We start from the raw sequence: 21,509 nt of genomic DNA on the forward strand, positions 1-21,509 counted from the left end.
AGCTGTTTAACTGCTATAACAACAGGAGATTAAATTAGATTTGAAAATCACAGAAACATTACCTGAAACAGTGATGTACATAAAAACAGTTTTTCACATCTCAATCAATCCAGTTTAAAACTGAACAAGAAATAGGAGCAGGAGTTGGCCATCGGGCCTGTTGAGCCTGCTCTGCCATTCAGTAGGATCATGTCTGATCTGACGATAGGCTCATCTCTACCTACCTGCCCTTAATGCAGTATTGCTTCTCTTATGATCGGTGTGCCCTCTAAGCTGTGTGTGTGCACATTCGTACGAAATAATCTGTGTGCGCGTACACAAAAGGAATCAAGGTGTGCGCATTTGTGCAGATGTGCGTGCGCACACTGCTGGCTTGTGCAAGTGTGCATGCACACAGCTTAGAGGGAACACTGCTTAGCATGAGGGTCAGCATTTCAGCTAAAAGATAGACTTCCAGTGTTACCTTCAGGGACATCCCGAGGCATTGTCAAGCCAGCATGAAATGAACGGTCACTGATGTCGAGCAAGAGAGCATGGCAGCCAAGTTGTGCACAGCAAGCTCGACAATTGGCTCCAGGGTGATCGGTTGAGGAGTAAAGATGGCCCAAGGTAATGGTGAGAATTCAATGGTTAATCACTTGGAATATTGTCTATTTTAAGACATTGTTTCAGATCAGTGTGGGTTCAGGTGATGTTGGAGATGGAAGCAGAAGAACTATTGTTTATGATGGTTCTGACTGGACAGTTGAGTATTTTACCCTTTGGTCTCTGGGGCCGAGGTTTATCAGTTTTAGTTTATTGCTTTGAATTCCGTGTCCTGGTTTTCAGGCACCATCAAGTGCATGTATTCCATGCCCCGGTTTTCCGGGACTGGTTTTATTCCCAACCACCAGCTTGTTTGTGTTGGTGTTTATACTATGGTTTACCCATGGACCCATTCCGAAGTCTATATTATATGAGGTTAAAAATGGCCAGAGTCCATTTAATATGATGAAGGTTTCTGCTTTTAATCACTGTGTTTGCCAGCGTGGCATCAGTTTGCAATGCCATTAACTCAGGAAATAGCCTCCCCACCTGTCTCGCCTTATGAACAGTCCTTAAAATTATCCACTCTGACTGTGCTCTCACTTTCTCAATGTCTGGTTTCCTTTGGTCACAGCAGTTCTCTCTGATAGTTCTCCAGTAAAACATCATTTAAAAACACCATGAATTTAAATATACAGATGCTCCCTTCCTTACGTTGGTCCGACATGATTTTTCAAAGTTACAGTAGTTTGAATCTATACTTTCAATTTCAAATTCCCATCTGTTCCCGCGCTTGCCCAAAGTGAAGAACGCTGATCTCTCACGATGCTGACATAACCACGGTGGCAGTTAACGGTTTCTTCAATGTGGAGTAAAGGTATTCAAATTTTAATTATAAAAAATGGTATTCTTTTTTGAAGACAAAGTGAAAGGAGGGAGATCAGGGAGAATTCAAGATTCCTTTATAGTCATGTAATAAACCAGCTGTAATATTACATGAAATTTGCTGACAAGATTATCATTATGGGGCAGGATTGGTGTCAGAATAAATCTAATGGGGGCATTATGGTAGCCACAGGATTGTGGGGTGGGGGGGGGGACGTGGGGTGATGAGGACAAGCTGACATTCAAAAACTCACTCGGTGGCGGGGATGGGGAGCGGGGTGCTGGTTGACATACCTGCCATGGACCTCCTCCGTGTGCCACCGTCACACCTCCCCCTCCCTCCGAAGTAACAGACATACGCGTGTACTTCGGGTCTTCCACTCCCATCAGTCATGACTATACTTCCCTAACAGTCTTCAAAGCCCTTCTTCCACTGCTCTCTGAAGATGAGAGTTTGAAGGATTCACAAACCTCTGACAATGTTTTCTTCAACTTAATTCATTGACGGAGCAGGTGTAGCTGTCTACCCAAGTTCAGTACGGCTCACTGGGGCATCTCACAGGGCAGCCAACAATCCCACGTTGCCAAGGGTTGACAATTAAGTTTATTGTCATCTGATTTTGCACAAGTATAATCCGAAGTAACAGCATTGTTGGTCCTCGGTGTAAAACATGCAGACACAAACCAGGCATACACATATACAGACAAACAATACATATGCAGGACAAGAACCTCATCTATACAAATAAATATTGTTTCATATGAGTGTCTCGTATTAGTGTGAGCAGTTCCTTTGATCGTTCAGCATTCTCGTTGCCCATGGGAAGAAGCTGTTCCTCAGTCTGGTGGTGCTGGCTCTGATACTCCTGGATCTCTTTCTCTGGCAGCTGAAAGGTGCTGTGTGTGTGTGTGTGGGGGGGGGGGGGGGGTGGAAGGGGTCCTCAATGATTTTGCACACCCTCTTCAGACAATCATCCAGGTGGATCACGTCTACCTATGAGGTAAGAGGGAAAATTTGTTTCCCCAATGCGTATTTTTCTCCTGGTGTCAGAATATTTATTGTCAACACTGTACCATTCGGTGAACTCGAGATGCAAGGGGGAGGGATGAGGTGAAACAAAAGATTCAGAAGCAAAATGTTGTCGGCAAAACAAACACAATGTTTAATCTGAAAACATGCCATGTGAAGGACAGATGAGAGTTAATCTGAAGCAACTTCTTCCAGTCTTGAGCAATGCAATGAGTAGAGGATTGTCACCTATAAATTACTCCATGTAAAGTCATGGTTACCGTCATAAGCAAAGAAACAGGCCCTTCTGCCCACTTTGCCCATGCTGACCATTATGTTTGTTGTGACTGTGAATATAGAAGAACCTTGTGACTGGATGTACTGAAGCTGGTAAATGCAACACCCTTTATTCATCTTGATAAGCAGACTCTTGTAGAACCTCCAACCCCATTTCAACATGTACCTTGAAGAAAAAAGATGACAACAGACCATTCAATTCAATTCCCACAATTGCATTGTTTACTGCAATATTTTAGTCTGACAAATGGGTTTTTTGAATTACATATTTACACTGGGAGCACACTATAACTAATAAGGCACATTGGAATTTTCAAACACCTCCAGATTTACATGAGTGGACTAAAAGCTTCTGAAAATGGAAACCCAGTCAAGTTCAAGATAAAATTAATTGCCACATGAGACCTGATACAGTGAGAAGGTTAATATGGTGGGAGATCTAGCTAATCAACTCTTGCAATCATACAGCTGTGCATAGTATCATGATCAAAGCACAGTTACAGAGCATTGAGTCACCAGGCAAAAGATCAATTCATACACATTTGGTGCAGCATGAGGGCTCTTGTGTGGGGTGCATTCAAGAGACCATTAACTGTGGGGAAGAAACTATCTTGAAACTTATTGGGGGCCATGATTTCACATCTTTGGGCTTTCTCCGAATGGGAGGAGGGAGAAGAGAGTGCATCTGGGTTGGTCAAACAGTGTACTTTACCTACCTTGAAGAAGGGCTCAAAAGTTGGTTCTGTATCTTTATCTTTGCTCTGTAAAGGACACTGTTTGACTTTTTGAGTTTCTCCAGCATCGTGCTTTTACCTCAATCACGGTGTCTACAGACTTTTGTGTATTTAAAATTTTTTAACCTACAACCCCTGGTACGTTTTGAATGGTGGGCGGAAACGGATCCTCCAGGGAAAACCCACACAGACACAGGGAAAATGTGCAAACTCCTTACAGACAGCGTGGGATTTGAACCAACGGTGGCAGTGTAAAGTCTTTGTGCTAACTGATATGCCAATCGCACCGCCCGCAATTCATGTCAGGGTTTGGATGGGTCCTTCAATATGTCAGCTGCCTTTCCGAGGCAGCAGGGGATGTGGTTGGGGTCCTTTGGGGGGGGGGGGGGGAGGGTGTTTGAAGGAATGTGCGTTATGTTTGGAACTGCATTCACCATCAGAATGGTGTGCTAGCATTCCATCTCTTGGCTATTCACGTGCTTGTCTACATATTTTCTTCAGTGTTGCTCGTATGTGGCTCAACCACCACCCACTCCAACAGTGTTCCAAATTCTATCCACTCTCGGTGTGTGAAAAAATTCTCCACCTCTCACAAAATGGTGGGGTAAAGGGGCAGGGGGAGGAGCAAGGCCCACAGGCAGGAGGTAATCAGTAGATAAGGGAGGGAGGACATACCAGAAAACAGGGGGAGAGGGGGATGGCTCTGTGAATGGACAGGGAAGGGGTTGGAGACCTGGCAGAAAGAAGACAGAAGGATGGGGAAGAACAGGGAGTGGTCTAGCAGAAAGTGGAGAAATCACTGTTAATGCCATCCTGTTGATGAGTGCCCAGTTGGAACATTAGGTGTTACTCATCCAATTTATAGATGTCCTTGGTTCCTAGTACATGAGGCCATGGACAGACACATCAGCATGGGAGAGGGGTGCATAACTGAAGAGGTTGGCCACTGCGAGATCTCTGTCATTGATGCGGACAGGGCAAAGGTGCTTGGTGAGGGGATCTGCATCCAGCCTCTCCATTGTGGAAAAGGGCACAATGGGAGCACCGGATGCAGTAGGTGACTCCCGCATATTCACAAGGGGAGAGTTTGAGCCCTGAATGGTGGAGAGGGAGGAGATGGGGGCACAAGAGTGGCACTTCCAGAAATGCAGGGTAAGGTGCCAAGGGGGCAATGAATGAGAAGGGATGAGGGAGTCATAGAAGGAATGGTTCCCATGGAAGACGGAGAGGGAAAGAAAGTGAAATATGTGTCTGGTGGTGGGATCATGTTTCAGGTGATGTAAATTATGGAGGATAATGTTTTGGATGCAGAGGCTGGTGGGTGATAGGTGAGGACAAGGGGAATCCTGTTTTAGTTGCATCTCAGGGCAGAGGTGACCGGGGCAGATGAACAGGTAAATGGAGGAGATATGGGTCAGGGCTGAGTTGATGGTGGAGGGGAAGGCACATTTTTGGCAGAAGGAGAACATTTCAGATGATTTGGACTGGAAGGCTTCATCTTGGGAGCCAGAGGAATGGAGAGAAAAGAATAGAATCCTTGTAGGGGACTGGGTCGAAGTAGTTGTGGGAGTTGGTGGATATGTCGAAAATGTCTGCCAAAAGCTTGTCTCCCAAGATGGAGACAGTCCGCAGAAAGTTGCCAGATTATTTTGTGTCCCTCCATCAGGTCATCTCCCAGCCCCCTCTGGTCAAATAATCAAATCCAGGCAATGTCCTTGTGGGGTCATGGACACATGGAGAGACTGAAGATGCTGGAATCTGGAGCAAAATTCCAAACAGCTAGAAGAATTCAACAGGCTGAGGAGCATGGCATCGGATCCCAAGACTGGACCTCGAAGTGAAATGTTGAAGCTCCCTCTACCTCCACAGATCCCACTGACCCATTGACTTGGACAAGCAGTTTGTGACTTGATCCTCACCCTTCCCAATGTAATCAGATCCTTGAACTATAAGGTGTTGTGTACATGCGAATGAGTGTCAACGTAAGCACTGAGTGCACCATGTGTTTTGAATTTTTGTACATTGCTTTCAATTTTGAAGATGATTACATTCAATTAAATATGTTTTACTGGCAGCTCCGTCTCTGATATTTGCCTCAGTGAGCAGTGGCAATAAATAACCAACAGATGCCACGATTAGATTACTTGAAGAAATGCAAAATTCTGAGTTCAAGAACAGATTTTTCCAATGGCTATTAGGTTCTTAAATCTCCCCTTATGAACCTACTGTAAAGTAGCCCAGGCCAGGCCACAAAATAATACTGTGTGCCCTATTGAAACCCTGTGTTTTACTTGCATTAAGTGTAACATTGAATCTTTATTGATGTCTATCTTTTGTAAATTTCCCAGTTGCTTGAGATTGCATGTTTGGTGAAGTACTGTAATCACTGTGGTGGGAATGTGAGGGGGGGGGGGGTGGCCAATTTTAAACATTTGTATTATTTACCTATTTATTTTCCATTCTTTTTTTTAGCCGGATGCTTGAGGCTGTCAGTTGCTTCAATTTCAGATAATGGGGATTTGACTGTATAAAATTGCAGATGATTTTTCAAAAAATCCCTGTTGGCTGCAGCAGGTAAGAATTTTGGTGGACCTGTGTATGACAATAAATACATTGCCATTATCATTCCCAATGAAGTATGCGGAAAACCTGGCAAATTTCTACAGATGTGTGGTGTAACATGTGCTGACCGGCTGCATCATGGTCTGGTATGGTGGCACCAATACCCCTATCCGTTAAGCTCTGAAAAAGATAGAAGACACAGCATAGGACATCACAGGCAAAACACTCCCCACCATAGAGAACATCTCCAGAGAATGCTGCTGTTGGAGAGCAGAGGAATCAAGGACCCTCACCACCCAGAACATGCTCTGTTCTCACTGCTGCCATCAGGAAAAAGGTCAAGGTGCCACAAGACTCACAACATCATGTTCAGGAACAGCTGCTGCCCCTCCACCATCTGACTCCTCACCGACAAACTCAATCAGAGACTCAACTAAGGACTCTTACTTTTGCACTTTATTGATTTTATTTCTCTGTATTGCACAGATAATTTATTTACATTTCTTTGTTTACACATGCATATTGAGTACGGATTCTTTGCACTACCAATAAGTGGTAATTCTGCCTCATCCACAGGAAAAAGAATCTCAGGGTTATATGTGGTGTCATGTATGCACTCTGACAATAAATGTGTACTCAAATAATTGGCATATTAATGGTTGTGTCTTTTTAAAAAAGCAATACATTGAACTTTCGATGTTATCACAGATAAATCTGGAATTTTAAGTTAAAATTTTAAAATTTAAACTACAGCACAGTAACAGCCCACAAGCCTGTGCAGCCCAATTACACCCAATCGACCTACAACCCCCGATATGTTTTTGAACGGTGGGAGGAAACCAAAGTCCCCAGGGAAAGCCCACAAAGACATGGGGAGAATGTACAAACTCCTCACTGACGGTATGAGTCCTGGGTTGCTGGCTCCGTAACAGTGTTGCACTGACTACAAGCAAGGTTACAATGGCTGTATCCTCGAGTGGTTAGGAGAGCCTTGACTGACAAAGATGCTGATGGGCCGCAGGAAAAAGAATCTCAGGGTTGTATATGTAATCTCATGTATGTACTCTGACCACAAGTTTGAATTCTGATGTGAAATCTGAATCCTGGACTTCTCTGGCTAATTGCTATCAAAATGAGGGTGCAAGAGTCAAAGTCCGGCCCCGGGGTCATCAGCCAGACTGGCAGCATGGTTCCCGACGCCGACCTCCAAGGTAAGGAGAACAATTTTGCGTTAGTTGCTGTGCAAAGCAGGGACCTGGTTGCGTGCAGCGTTTCTGGAAGGACCTCTTGCTACTGGGATATGGGCATCTCTTTTGACTGGAGGGCCAAAAGGACGGCCTTCCAGATCGTATCATTCTCCCTCACCACCTGCCCGTTCCCACGGGGGTTGTAGATGGTCTTTCTGCTCGTGGCTATGCCCCTGGAAAGGATTGCTGTAACTCCTCGCTCATGAAGGCGGATCCCCGGTCGCTATGAACATAACTGGGGTACCCGAACAGAATACGGAGTGCTTTAATGTGGTTGTGTCAGGGAAGGGGATGGCGAATGGGGAATGTGAGTACTCGTCCACGTTGTTCGGGAAGTAGATGTTCAGATTCATAGCCGGGAGCGGCCCCTTGAAGTCCATGCTGAGACGTTCAAAGGGGCGAGTGGCCTTGATGAGTAGGGGTCTCTTTGGACTTTAAAATTTGACATGCATTCTTCATAGATTGGGCAATTGCAAGTCAGCTCCCTGACTTCCTCCACTGAGTTGGGAAGGTTACGGATCCTCACAAAATGAGTCTTGTGATCCCAGGGTGGCAGAGACTATCGTGGAGGGCATGGAGGCAATCAACTTGCATCCTGGCACAGGTTCCGCTGGACAGGGCATCGTGTGGCTCATTGAGTTTGCCTGGCCAGTACAAGATGTCATAACTGTTGGTGGACAGCTCAATTCTCCACCTCATGATCTTGTCATTTTTTAATTTACCTCGCTGTTTATTTGAAACATAAAAGCAATGGCTCTCTGGTCCATCAGCAGGGTGAATGATCTGATGGCCAAGTAGTGCCTCCAATGGCGCATGGCCTCCACTATACCTTGACCCTCATTCCAGGTGGCCTGTGATAGGAGCCTTGGAGGGTGCAGGAAAAAAATGCCACTGGCCTGCCTGCTTGGTTCAGTGTGGCAGCCAGAGCAAAGTTGGAGGCATCACTTTCCACTTGGAACGGGACGGATTCATCATTGACGGGCATCCCCACCTTGGCAATCTCGTCCTTGATGTTGTTGAAAGCCTCACAGGCCTCCACTGATGGGAAAAGGTAATAGTTTTCACTAGAGGTTGGGCCTTTTCTGCATAGTTTGGGATCCATTGGGTATAATACGAGAAGAGTGAGCCCCAGACATCTTTTTAAAGCTTTGGGTTTCTGTGGCAGAGATAATTCCAGAAGGGGCTACATGCGCTTGGAGTCAGGGGCAATGACACTATGGTCCATCACGTATCTCAGGATTGCCAGCATCTTGTTGCTAAACACACACTTTTTCTTATTGTGGGACTTTGCGGTGGCTAAGAACCTCTGCAGGTTCTCGTCATGTTCCTTCTGGTCATGGCTGCAGATGGTGACATTGTCCAGATATGAATACATTTAATTCATTGTCATCCACTATGCGGTCCATTTCCCTTTCGAACTCCGACACCCCATTCGTGAGGCCAAATGGGACCTGTAGGAAATGGTAGAGTTAGCCATTGGCCTCAAATGCCATATACGGCTGGTCTTTTGGGTGAATCAGGATTTGGTGGTGGGCAGATTTGAGGTCTATGATAGAGAAGACCCTATACTTGGCGATCTCATTCACCATATCAGCTATGTGGGGCAAAGGGTAGGCATCCAGTAAAGTGAACGGGTTGATGGTCTGACTGTCGTCTATCACCATCCGGTATTTCTCCCCTCTTTTCACCACCACTACTTGCACCCTTCCTGGGACTGTTACTCGGTTCTATTACATCCTCCCCCAGCAGCCACTCCACCTCCATTTTAATGAATTCCCTTCCCTCATGGCTGTATTGCCTGCCCTCAGTGGCCACAGGTTTGCAGTCTGGGGTGAGGTTTTGGAGCAGTGGAGACAGAGGGATCCTGAGAGTGGCCAGTCTGCAGGTTGGGAGCTCGGCATTCGGGAGAGTGATTGGGCCTCTTCAGGGGGAGGGGAGGGGCCTCCCGGAACTGGTTATTACTGACGGTGAGGGGGGGGGGGGGGAGGTTGGGGCCTGTCAAGCTGCATCAGCACTCCCTTAAGTTGGCACTGGAAATCCAGCCCCAATATGACGGGCGCGCAGGGATGGGGCATCACCAGCAGTCTGAAGTACTTATATTTGGTGCCCCCAACGGGGAATCTTCCGTGGATTTCTGCAGAGAGGGATTTGGAGGCTTGTGCTACCTTGCACTTGGCTGGGGACATGGTCAGGGAATAACATTCGGCCGAGCCCAGGTGTATGAAGCTCTCGGTGCTTCCCCTGTTGAACAGGCAGCCTGTGCTGTGACCATTTACCTTATGTCTATCATCGATCATCCTAGCTGGTGTGGTCTACTCTGGGCCAACACAATGGAAGCCAATGTCAGCTCCCTGTCCGAATCGCTGCTGCTATGTCATTGGGTTGGCTGCCACCAAGATGGCCACCTGGGAAATCGTGAAAATGGCTGTCCCCATGGATCACACGTGGTGGCGTCTGGATGTGACGTCCCTCTTTGTCGTCGTGCCCTCGGCCAGGAAGTTCAGTTCTCAGCAACTGGAAATGATGATGGGATGGGCCGGCCCACATGGGTTGCAGTCCACACATGACACTGTTAGAGAGGGGCTTAGAATAGCATACCCTAGCACAGTGTTCTTTCCTCCGGCAGTTCAAGCAGGTTGCGCTACAGACCGGGCAGTTCTTTCGCGGATGTTTGCTTTGGCCACAGTAGTTGGACCTTACGTGCTTAGCGGTGGCAGTGGCAGTCAGGGTCCTGAGTCCCAAGATGGAGCTGCCCGTTCTCCGCACCTGGTGGCCACATGGCCCGCTGAGTAGGCTTTTGCGTTCTTTTGAGCAGTCTCCATCACACGGACCATCTGCGCTACTTCCTGTATGGACCGATTGCCTTCCTCCAGGAGTCTTTCCCATATTTGATGGGAGTGGAATCCTCCGACAAGCCCGTTACAGATGACCTCCTCCTAGTAAGTCACCACATCCTGGCACCTGAAGTCATCAACTGACTCGCTCAGACCCTGGCATCGGTAGCCAAGCTGGAAGTGTGTGTGCATCACGTTCCTTGGGGCTCCGTATTGGTGTCGGAGTAGGGCCATTGCCTCTTCGTATCCAGTGCAGTTCGCTTGGTGGCCCACTACTGTGAAGAGCAGGTCGTACCGATCACCATTGGCTGTGATTTCATGGTGCCTCAGGTAGGCCTTCAAACAATATAGCCACAAATCAAACTTTACGGAGGCCTCTGGTTCCTTCAGATCGATCTCCAGCTTCTCCAGTCAGATTGCCTTCTCCATGGCACTTTAAGATTCTGATCAATAAATTGTGGCGCGATCAATGACCACTCGCAGACATGAAGCAAGAATCAAAGGCTTTATTGATCAGAAGACCCATACATACCTGTACATGCTGCAGGCTCATCCAAGGAGGTATGAGGGAGAAAACTAGGGCTAGGGCTAGGGGATCTTATGGGAGGGGCTACAGATGAGCCAACCTGCCCAGCCCAGTGAGGACATGCCCAGACATGCCCTCAGTTCCATGTTCCACCATGTCCCCCACCCCCAACTCTCTCAACCCATGAACTACCATCGCCTCTGTGGAAAAGCCTATGATTCCCCAATTTGCTTTGTGACCCTCACTTTGAAAGCATTAAGTCTGGTGGCAAGGGTTGGCATTTATCCCTCATCACAAATTCTCCCTTGGGAAAGGTGGCTGTGAGTCCCTTCAACGATCCAGATCGGACTCGATGACAATCCACAATTATTCTTTGTTTGTAATTTGTGGGGTAGATTTCCAGCCAAACTGAAGTTCTTCCCACGAATGCTTTGAGACCCACTGTCAGCATTTTCTGTTCTTAATTCCTCTTTTCTCTTTTTAATTATTCCCGAGAATTTGTTGGATAATCTCTGTGTGGGTTTGGAACAGCAGATTGAAACAAAAACAGTCACAATTAATAAAAACTAAATTATCAGATAAACTCAAGGTCATGAATTAGTGCTGAGACTTCAGATTTTTTTGGAAGCAACTAGAACTGGAGAAAGATTGTGTGTCTCTTTAAAAAAAAAACCTGAAATAGTTTGGTATCAGAAAGAAAAATATTGGATTTGGGAGAAAAAGTCTGTGGGATCTAATAGGGGCAATGAAACCAGATGTCTCATGATGAAAACTCAAAAAAACCCCTGCAAATCATAGTTGGCCAGTTAAAGCAAAACCTGATGAAACTTATAAGAAGACAACAAGTGTTGATTGTTGGCCAGTGGGGAGTTTCATCTGATGAAACCAACAACAAGTTGATACTGGAGATGTAAAAGTGCATTTGCTGAAATCTGAAGCAATAAAACAAACTGCAGGAAGAGTTCAGCAGGTCAGGCAGCGTCCAGGGAGGTAAATGGACAGTCAACATTTTGAGTTGAGTTCCTTCTGCAAGACTGAAAGATTAGAGGGCAGAGAGCCAGCATCAAGAGGTGAGGCCTGTTGGGTCAATGGCAATGGCAGCTCTTGCCCCACACCTCAAAGTTCAGATTTTATTATCTGATATCACGTACAACCCTGAGATTCTTTTTCTTAAGGGCCAGACAGAATTTATACTTAACAATAACTGTAAACTATATTCAAGAAAAAAATCTACAAAAAAGAAAGAAATGTAAAAATACTGACTGCAATACAGAAAAAAAATTAAGTAATAAATAATATGTAAAGTAAGAGTCCTTAAATGAGTCCCTGATTAAGTTTGTTATTGAGGAGTCTGCTGGTGAAGGGGTAGCAGCTGTTCCTGAACCTGGTGGTGAGAGATTTGTGGCACCTACACCTCTTTCTTGATGGCAGCAGTGAGAACAGAGCGTGTGCTGGGCTGGGTGGTGTGGATCCTTGATGATTGCTGCTGCTCTCCAAAGGCAGTGTTTCCTGTAGACTTTCTCGATGGTGGGGAGGGCTTTTCCTCTGATGTCCTGGGCTGTGTTCCCTCTCCTCCTAATGATGGCTATCTTTACGGACCATTACATAAACCCTCCTCCCTTCCAAATACTCCATCTACACTTCCTGCTGCTTTGGGAACTAAAAAACTTATCCAACCTCAGCCACATGCTTCTCCTTGCCCCACGGGAAAGAAGTTGTGAACCATCAGATTCAAGAATGAAGCTCAGAATTGTGAAATGTACTAACTGATCTCTCTTTCTGTAACTCTGCATTCTGTATTGTATTTTACCACTTGTATTGTGTATGGGTTGACTCGTTGGACTGTTCGCCAAACAACCTGTCTCAATGCACCTCTGTGCATGTGACAATAATTCTACTTTGAGTCTAGTTAATGGGTCTTGACCAGAAACGACGACAGTCCATTTCTCTCCACAGATCGTTACTAACCACAGAGCACCTATGGCATCATATCGGATTCAGTGGTTAGTAAGGAATTGCTTAAGGTGGTATGTGAGTGGAGAAAAAAGGTAGTTTGCATCACATAGGGCCAACGAGGAACTGATGGGAAAGTTTAGCAGAGGAGAGGCAAGGAGCAAGCCTGATTCGTGGAACAATCTTGTCACAGGCAGATTAATTTGCAGGGATTCTCAGAATTAAGGGGCAGAAGTTTAGAGGTAACATGAGGGGGAACTTCTTTACTCAGAGAGTGGTAGCCGTGTGGAATGAGCTTCCGGGAGAAATAGTGGCGGCGGAGTCAATTGTATTATTTAAGAAAAGGTTGGACAGGTATATGGATGAGAAGAAGATGGAGGGTTATGGGCATTGTGCAGGGAGGTGGGACTAGAGAGGGGTGTTTGGTTCGGTGTGGACTAGAAGGGCCTAATGGCCTGTTTCCGTGCTGTAATTGTTATGTTATGTTAAACTTTATTCAAGCTTCTTCAATATTTCTTAACATCTGGATGTTGGGAACAGACAGTAGATGTGGATACACCTGGTTCAATTACTTACAATCCAGAGTCTGATGCATTGATCAATAGGAACATAATTTTAAATGATAGCCTGGAAATTTGGAAACTTTATAAAACATTGGATCAGCACGGTTAACGTGACGCTATTACAATGCCAGTGACCTTGGTTTGAAACTGGTGCTGTCTCAAAGGAGTTTGTCCATTCTCCTCATGGCTGCAGGATTTTCCTCCAAGTGCTCAAGTTTCTTCCCACCTTTCAAAACGTAGGTAAATTTGGGTATAAATTGGTGGCACTGTGCTGTAAATAATTTATTTAAATGTAAATTTAAACATTTGGGTGGAAATGCAGGTGAACTGATATCGATGCTACCAAATCATTATAACCTGGTCAGGTTTACTCAGCCCCTCGAGGAGCTCTGCTCTGCCATCGTTCCCTTTTCTCGATCATTTGTGGCTCACAACCAACTTTGAAGTCACCTCCTGAAAGAGTTGACAGGGCACAAGGAAACCTGATCACCTCGCTTCATGCATGAAGCATGGGCAGTAAAGGCCAAATAAGCATAGACACCAAGCCATGTATTAGGAAAGATAAATTGAAGATGGAGGCAAGAGTTCAGAATCTAGTGTTCTGTCTGCTGAAAGGATGGCCACTAATGGAGCCATTAAATTTGAGGAGAAGCAAGAGGCCATGGTTGTTTTTTGGGGGAACGAAGGGAGATCATGTGAGTTCAAAAGAGGGGATATCAAGTCAAGTCAAGTTTATTGTTACCTGATTGTTCAAGTACAACCTGATTAAGCAGCATTCTCCAGTCCTTGGCTCAAAACACACAGACATAACATGCTTACAGACAAACAATGCACATACAGGATAATAATCATATATACAAATAAATATTCTTTCATGAATATGAGAGTCTCAGATGGTCAGTGCGAGCAGTTCCTTTGGTCATTCACCATTCTCACTGCCCGCAGGAAGAAGCTGTTCCTCAGCCTGGTGCTGTTGGCTCTGATGTTCCTGAATCTCTTTCCCAATGGGAGCAGTTGAAAGATGCTATGCCCAGAGTGGAAACGATTTTGCACTTTCTCCAGACAATGATCCCAGTAGATCACCTTGATGGTGGGCAGGGTGACTCCAGTGATCCCCTCTGCCACTCTTATGGTCCTCTAGATTGACCTCTGATCCATTTCTCTGCAGCATCCGTACCCACACTGTGTTGCAGCCGGCCAGGACACTCTCTCTGTCTCTCTCTCGAGAGCTCCTGTAGAAGTTTGACATCAGTAAGGCCGTGATATAACTTTTTAAAGCAAGATGGACTCGAGTGTGGATCAGAGAGCACAATAGTTGTAGGACAGGACACATGGAATCCAATACAGTCTTGAGATTACGGATGTAGGAGGACATTGGTCCTGTTACAAGACAGACCTCATCTGGAGTAATAAGTCTGCAGACAAGGGTTTCTCCCGCACATAAGATGAGGAAAGAGAATTCGGGAAGAGAATTGCTTAACTGACCTCTAGTAAACTACTGCTCATTGATTTTACAACCTGTTTTATTAAAATCTATTTCAGCACTTATGTTGCAGTGAAGTTTTATTGTTTAGTTCTTTCTCCAAATTGATCCAGATTTTTAAAATGGATCATGTTGTAACGGATAATGTTTGGTGTGGTGTCGAGGGTCTGTTGGTGTTGGGCTGCTTCTTTTGGCAGGAGATTTCAGAGCTGAGGTGTTATCTTGGAAATGGTGGGGGTGGGGGGGAATGGGTGGAGTACACCCATTTCGGAGTGAAGGAAGGAGAACTTTCTTCATTCCAGACCACAAAGATCTGAGCTGATGCTCCATTTTTATTCCAGTGCTGTGGCGAAGGAGGACTTGAGCTGTTGGAGGTGCCAATTTTCATTGTGATGTTGAACCAAGGCCGTCTCAAATGGATGCTAGAGATTTCTTGTTGAAGTTTGGAAACCTCTTCCCCAGAAGGCTCTGGATGTTCATCACAGGACGTGGAAGACTAAGGTAATTGATCTTCAAATGCTAATTTCTTCAGGAGGGTGAAGATTGTTTTATGGTGTTGAACTCCAGGATCAAATGTGATCTCATAGCGGTGTATAATTTGAGTTGCTTATTATTGTCACATGTACCAAGGTACAATGGAAAAACTTTTGAGTTTGTGCTATCCAGGCAAATCAACGAGAACAGTGCAAAAGAAAGCCAAAGGTGATCATTGTTCCTCAGTGTTCATTGACGTTAGGTGATGCTGTTAGTGGTATTGATATGGGTTCCTTCAACAGAGGACAAAACATTTGCCTCCATTTTCTTCCTAAGGATGTTGTGAGACCTGTTGACTTTCCCCAGCACATTTGTGCATTTCCATACTTTCATGTTTAGCTGTGTAGCATGTATTAAAATTAATTCTCTGACCTGTGGGCATCACTGGCAAATAAAGCCAGCATCCCAGATTGTCTTTGAGAAGGAGGTGGTAGGCAGTGAGGTACAGTGCTGTGGGGAGGGGGAGTTCCAGGAATTAGATCCATTGGCAATGAAGGGCCAGTGATACACTTCCAAGTCAGGATGGACTATGTGTGGAGTTGTGCATGTGGCCAGTGGAACTTCCTCGAAACTGCTGCCTCTGTCCATGGCATGATGGCTGATATGAGACCGCAGGTGGCATAAACTTCAGTCAAGTTGCATCAGGAGTGAATGAAGTTGTACCTTTTACATTTGCTCGCCCATGTGAAGTTTTTCAAAATCCGAAAGCTCAATTTTGATTTCAGATTTATTGTCAGAGTACGTATGTGACATCACATCCAAAACTGAGATTTTCTTTTCTGGGGGTGAGGCAGAATTACCACTTATTGTACACATTGTATACATGTAAGCAAATAAAGAACTAAACAGATAATGAATATAAACAAACTGACTGTGCAATAAAGAGTGGATTAAAAAAAACAATAAAGTGCACAAGTAAAAGTCCTGAATGTCTCTGTCAAAGGAAATACATTAAAACCTCTGGTATCCGGCACGTATGGGGATTGCTTGATGTCGGATAAGTGAATTTGCCGGTTGCTTGAAATTGCGTGTTGTGTGTTTCGAAAACTAACCACTAGAGGGTGCCAATTTTAAACTTATGGATTTTTTTACCTATTTATTTTCCGTGATTTTTTTTTGCCTGTTGCTTGAATTCTGCAAAAACAGGGATTTTACTGCATAAAAAGACATCATACAGAGAAAATCTATGAATATATGTGCCACAAGAAACTCTCTGCAATGATGCAGAGAAAGGTAATTGCAGAACAGAAAAGCATAATGACCATTTTACCCCAGTGAGTGCACGGATAACAGAAAGAAGAACAACCCTTCAAATTAATTTTTTTGTGAGGCAAAAGTGGAATGTTATTCAATGCCTTCGTCGAAATCTTGTCTCTTTCCCCGTGTCTTGATCCTTTAGTTTGTCCTTCATCAGGATGACCCAGCTTCACTTCCAGAGACCTGGTTTCAATCTTGTCGCTCTCTATTTGGAGTTTGAATGTTCCTCCGGGAGCTTTGAACTGTTTTTAATGGTGAGCGCAGGCCAGGGGGTTAATTGGCCGCAGTATGTCGGGTGATGTGAGTGTTGGAATCTGGGTGGAGATGAGGGAAAATGATGGGAATAATGTTGACCATCCAAGTTGGCAAGCAAATACGGATATTCCTCTGACTCTCTCCCTTGGGGAGAAGTGATTCAGCTCAAAAGTGGGTTGGAATTAAATGACTTGACGCAGTAGAAAACATTGAGAGGTGCAAAGGGTTAATCTTAGCCGCATTTGAGCCTTGCCAGTGTTCTGTATGAAATATATTTAAGTGTGGTGTTGGGCGGTGTGACAGGAAGGCCAAGGTTTCTGACACACTTCCTGGACGGAAAAGGCCCGGGGAAGGTCCGATATCTTAACAAATGAGGTATCAGTCCAGGCCAGTCACAGACTTGTGTGGGAAGAAACACCTCTGCCTGGTTCCCAGCAATTGATTGCCCTGGGTGGTGCAGGGAGAGTCCCCTGTTTCATAGTCACCCAGCAGAATGAGACCAAGGGGGAAGGCGGGACACCTGGCAAATCCACAATGCAAAAGGGGCGAGTTTGCCCTTTTTACTCTTTCAAGTTTGTGGGGAACAGTGCTGTCAGAGACATCAGCTGATGCACCCGCTCAACCAATTTATCTCTGCAAATCAGGCCACTTTCTCTATCTTCATCCCGATAGATTAATTGTGAATTTAGAATTAGCACCGTCGTTGCAAACACCTCGGGACATCGTTTCTGTACAGGTTCTTCCAGCTCCAGCTGGTGACATGTACTCAGAGTAAACATTTAATGATTTGTGATGTGTTATACAGTTGCCTTCGAGTGGAAGGCAACCACAGGTTTTATATACCTTTCAAACAAAGATTTACAGTTCCATAGCACCTTTTCAGTGAAGGATCTTTGAAGTGAATTTATGCAAGTGAATGCACAGCAAGTTCCCATCAATAGCAGTAACAACTACAAGTTATACTGACTAAGGGATAAATGTTGCTACAGGGCAAGGGGTGTAATTCTCCAACTCAACTTTATTCCCTCTTCAATCTCCTTCACCTTACATACATGCATACAGCAGGCCCTTTCAGGCCACGAGCCCACGCCGCCCAATTACACCTAATTGACCAATGTACAACTCTGGTACGTTATCAATGGTGTGTGAGGATAAGAACTCCCGGAGAAAACCCACGCAGACACGGGGAGAACCTACAAACTCCTTACAGTCAATGCGGGATTCAAGCCTGGGTCCTAGTTGCTAGCACTGTAACAGCATTGTGCTAACCGTAACACTAACTGTGCTGCCCCTTCTCAAACCCTACTCCCGTTCCCAATCACCTTCATCCAACCTGACCCTCAACGTGGACCCCTGGACTCCCCCTCAACACTCACTTCTTTCCCAACTTCCACCCCTCATGGGGCTTCAACCCATAAGTAGAGACCCGTCGATTCTCCAAGGAGTTGCTCCCCCACCTATGTTCCACCTCCCTTTTCAGCAATCAAGGCAGATTGCTGTCTCTGTACATAGGCCAATGCACCCAGTGCCCCCTTCCTCTGAGATGAAGAATATGCACTCTCCATACCCCATCGACCTTTCAACCCATGTCCTCTCTATTCGGGGTCATACCTACTGACACCCTCCACCCTTCTTAGTGACTGGGGTGCAGATTTTTTTTAATGCAGGTGTTTTGAAGGAGGGGAAGATCAAGGTCTGCTGCAAGTCCAAGACAGTTGACGTTCGCTGGCAAGGGGACCCTATGTGAAGTGAGGTACCTCTGGTCAATCATAGAATGGGAAATAAAACCCATGAAGCCAGACAGTGCTTTCAGCCAATTGGTTGTGTCACATCAGTGGGAATTTCTGAAATCCTTCCCAACCTCACATCACCCCCCCTCCCCCCACCTACCCCATAGGTAACTCTGGCACTCCTTCCATCACTGCCATTCCTGTCCCATTCCACCCAATCACACCCACACAATTGTCCATGTTGGCATCAAGTGATGGAGTGCATTGAGAAGGAAGAGTGATCAAGAGGTGAGGGAAGGGATGAGAGATCAACCTAGATCAATATCACAGAGGGGGAAACCAATTAATTAGTGGAGGAGTTTGCCCTGGAGTTATCAGAGACTATTGACCTCCTAACAGAGTGAGGATGGGCAATCATCATTCATGGGCTAAATGAGAATATGTATATAATTAAATATTTTTCTGTTATGGCATCTTTGAGACTCGAGGAGAAACAAAGAACAGTCAGCTCCTCTCCGACTAACCCAAGATTGTTCCATTCAGAGCCAGAACAAGGGGCACCCAATATGGATCTCATTCAAACTCAATCCAAAGTCACTCATTTTGTGCCTTTGCTGTTAGTTACTGATTTGACAGTGACACTTCTCTATACGATCTCACTCCATGAGGGAATGGATGAAGGTTTCAGAGGAGAGGAGAGGTGAAATGGCCGGTATGAAAGATGGTGAAGTTTGTCGTGGGGAGTAACAGCTGTTGACAGTCATGGTTGAACATGGAACATAATTATTCAAAGTTCCTCTGAAAGTGGTTGAGTTACCATTGGTAACAAAACAACAAATGAGGCAGTTTCTAAACCTGTTGATGAATTGCGGGCATTGTTGCCAAGGTCATTGTCTGATGCCCAACCCTCAATTATCGTCCTGAATAGGTACACATTCCCTTTAAACTGCTCTATCATCAGTCAGATGCTTTACTTCAACTGCACAAACCCTGAGAAGACTGAAGCAGGCAGGTCTACTGGCCACCATCATGTGCACCTTCTATTGAGAGTGCCTTGGCCGGCTGCATCACAGTGTGGTGCGGTTGCTGAGGAGAATTGGATCCGAGGTTAATCCACAGAACCGTGAGTGGCAGAGAGGATCACTGGAATCTCCCTCCTTCCCCCTCCCACCCCATCTACACAATCTACTGGGATCGTTGTCTGAAGAGGTCACCCAAAATCATTGAGGACCCCTTCCACCCTGGACGCAACATCTTTCAGATGCTCCCATCAGAAAGAGATACTGGAGTATCAGAGCTGGCACCACCAGACTGAGGAACAGCTTCTTCCCACGGGCAGTGAGAATGCGGGATGACCCAAGGATCTGCTCACATGAACCATCTCTGTTCTTTACTGGGTGAGCAGTTTGTGCAGCTGGAGACCAGAGTGCAGCCAGGGGTGGAACCTGAACAGTGAGAGTGCAGCTGAAGCAGGGATTGGGGTTTGGACACTGGGGTTGGGAATGAGGGTGAGTTTGTGTCCAGAGCTAGGATCTGGAGTGCTTGCACATTATCTACTTCTTTTATATTCATTGGAACATTTATTATAGTATGATGTAATATTGAAAAGTAGAATCACTGTATTAAGAGTCAAGTAGGAAAATCTCCAGGTCCAACACCACTTAAAGTCCTGAGAGGGCTGGATTATAGGTGTTTTACAAAACTCAGAGATTGAGCATCTGTAAATTCAAATTTATTATCATCTGACTACACAAACAATTGACGAAACACTACACACGTGCACAATCTACTGTATATAATATTCACATAAAAGATAGATTTTAAAATAAAATAAAAATATTTTGGAATGATTAATGATTGCTAAACAATATTTATTTAGTTATTTTTATATTTATATTGTTGGTGTGTGCTGTCTGGTTGTGTGTCTGCATGTTTTTCACTGAGGACTGGAGAAGGTGGTTTTGTCTGGTTGTACTTGTGTCCTTAGATGAAAATAAACTTGAACACTCCACATATCCTGTGCCGCCCAAAAGCCAGTCGATCGCATCCATGAAAATCAAGTCAAACTTGCCTGTCTAGAATTCCTGGCACCTTGCTCTCTCGTTACAGGTTACTGTTTGTTCATCAAGTCTCACAGCTTGCAGGAAGAAGCTACTTTCCACCTCCTGTACCATCTCCTTGATGGTAGTGGGTCAAAGATACTGTGCGCTGGATAGAAAGGGTCCTCAATAATTTTTTTGAGCTCTATTTAAGCAATGCTCCCAGTAAATGCTGTCAAAATAGGAAGGGGAGAGTGATCATCTTGGCTGTTTTGATTTCTGGGACCACTTAAAGCAGAAAAAGACACAAGGAAATGCTGGAGGAAGTCACAGCGTCCATTGGAGGCAAAGATATATTACCAACATTTTGGCCCTTGGCCCTTCTTCAAGGTATAATCAAAGAACAGGAAGGAGTCAGAATAAAGACTGAAGAATGTGTGTGGCGGGGGGGGGGGAGGGCGGGGGGGAGGGGGGAGGAGTCCTTACCAACAAAATTAGGATATGTTAATTGGATAGATAAGAGGAGAGGTGGGAATTGATTTTGGCTTTGTGAAAAGAGAGAGAGAGAGTTATATGGGTGAGGACGGGAGGGGGAATGGGTTCATGGAAACCAAAGAAGTCCATGTTAATGCCACCTGTTTGGAGGGTCCCCAGAGAGAAGATGAGGTGTTGTTCCTCCAATTTGTGGGTGGTCTCAGTCTAGTAGTGCATGAGATTATGGACAGACATGTCAGCAAGGGAATGGGATGGGGAATTGGGCCCCGCTATTTTATGTAAGTGAAATAATTTCCCCTTAAGCCAATTGTAAGATAGGTGACCATTTCTCCCTCACCTGTGCCCTTTGTCATGGTCTGTCCAGGTAATGAAAAATGTGTTGGCCTTCCCCTTAGATTACTGTCCGATGGGAAGGTAAAAGTCATTTATTCAGCAGAACAATAGAACCAGATTGCTGAAGTAATCTGAACCCAACACTCCAGGAGCCCAGAGTTATTACCTGGCCCACTCTCTCTGGGATTGGACTGGGTTGATTGAGAGGATACTGGAGATGAGATAAAGTGGAGTGCTTGGTAAACACT

This window comes from Narcine bancroftii, chromosome 6, assembly GCF_036971445.1.
Source record: "Narcine bancroftii isolate sNarBan1 chromosome 6, sNarBan1.hap1, whole genome shotgun sequence".
Lineage (NCBI taxonomy): Eukaryota > Metazoa > Chordata > Chondrichthyes > Torpediniformes > Narcinidae > Narcine > Narcine bancroftii.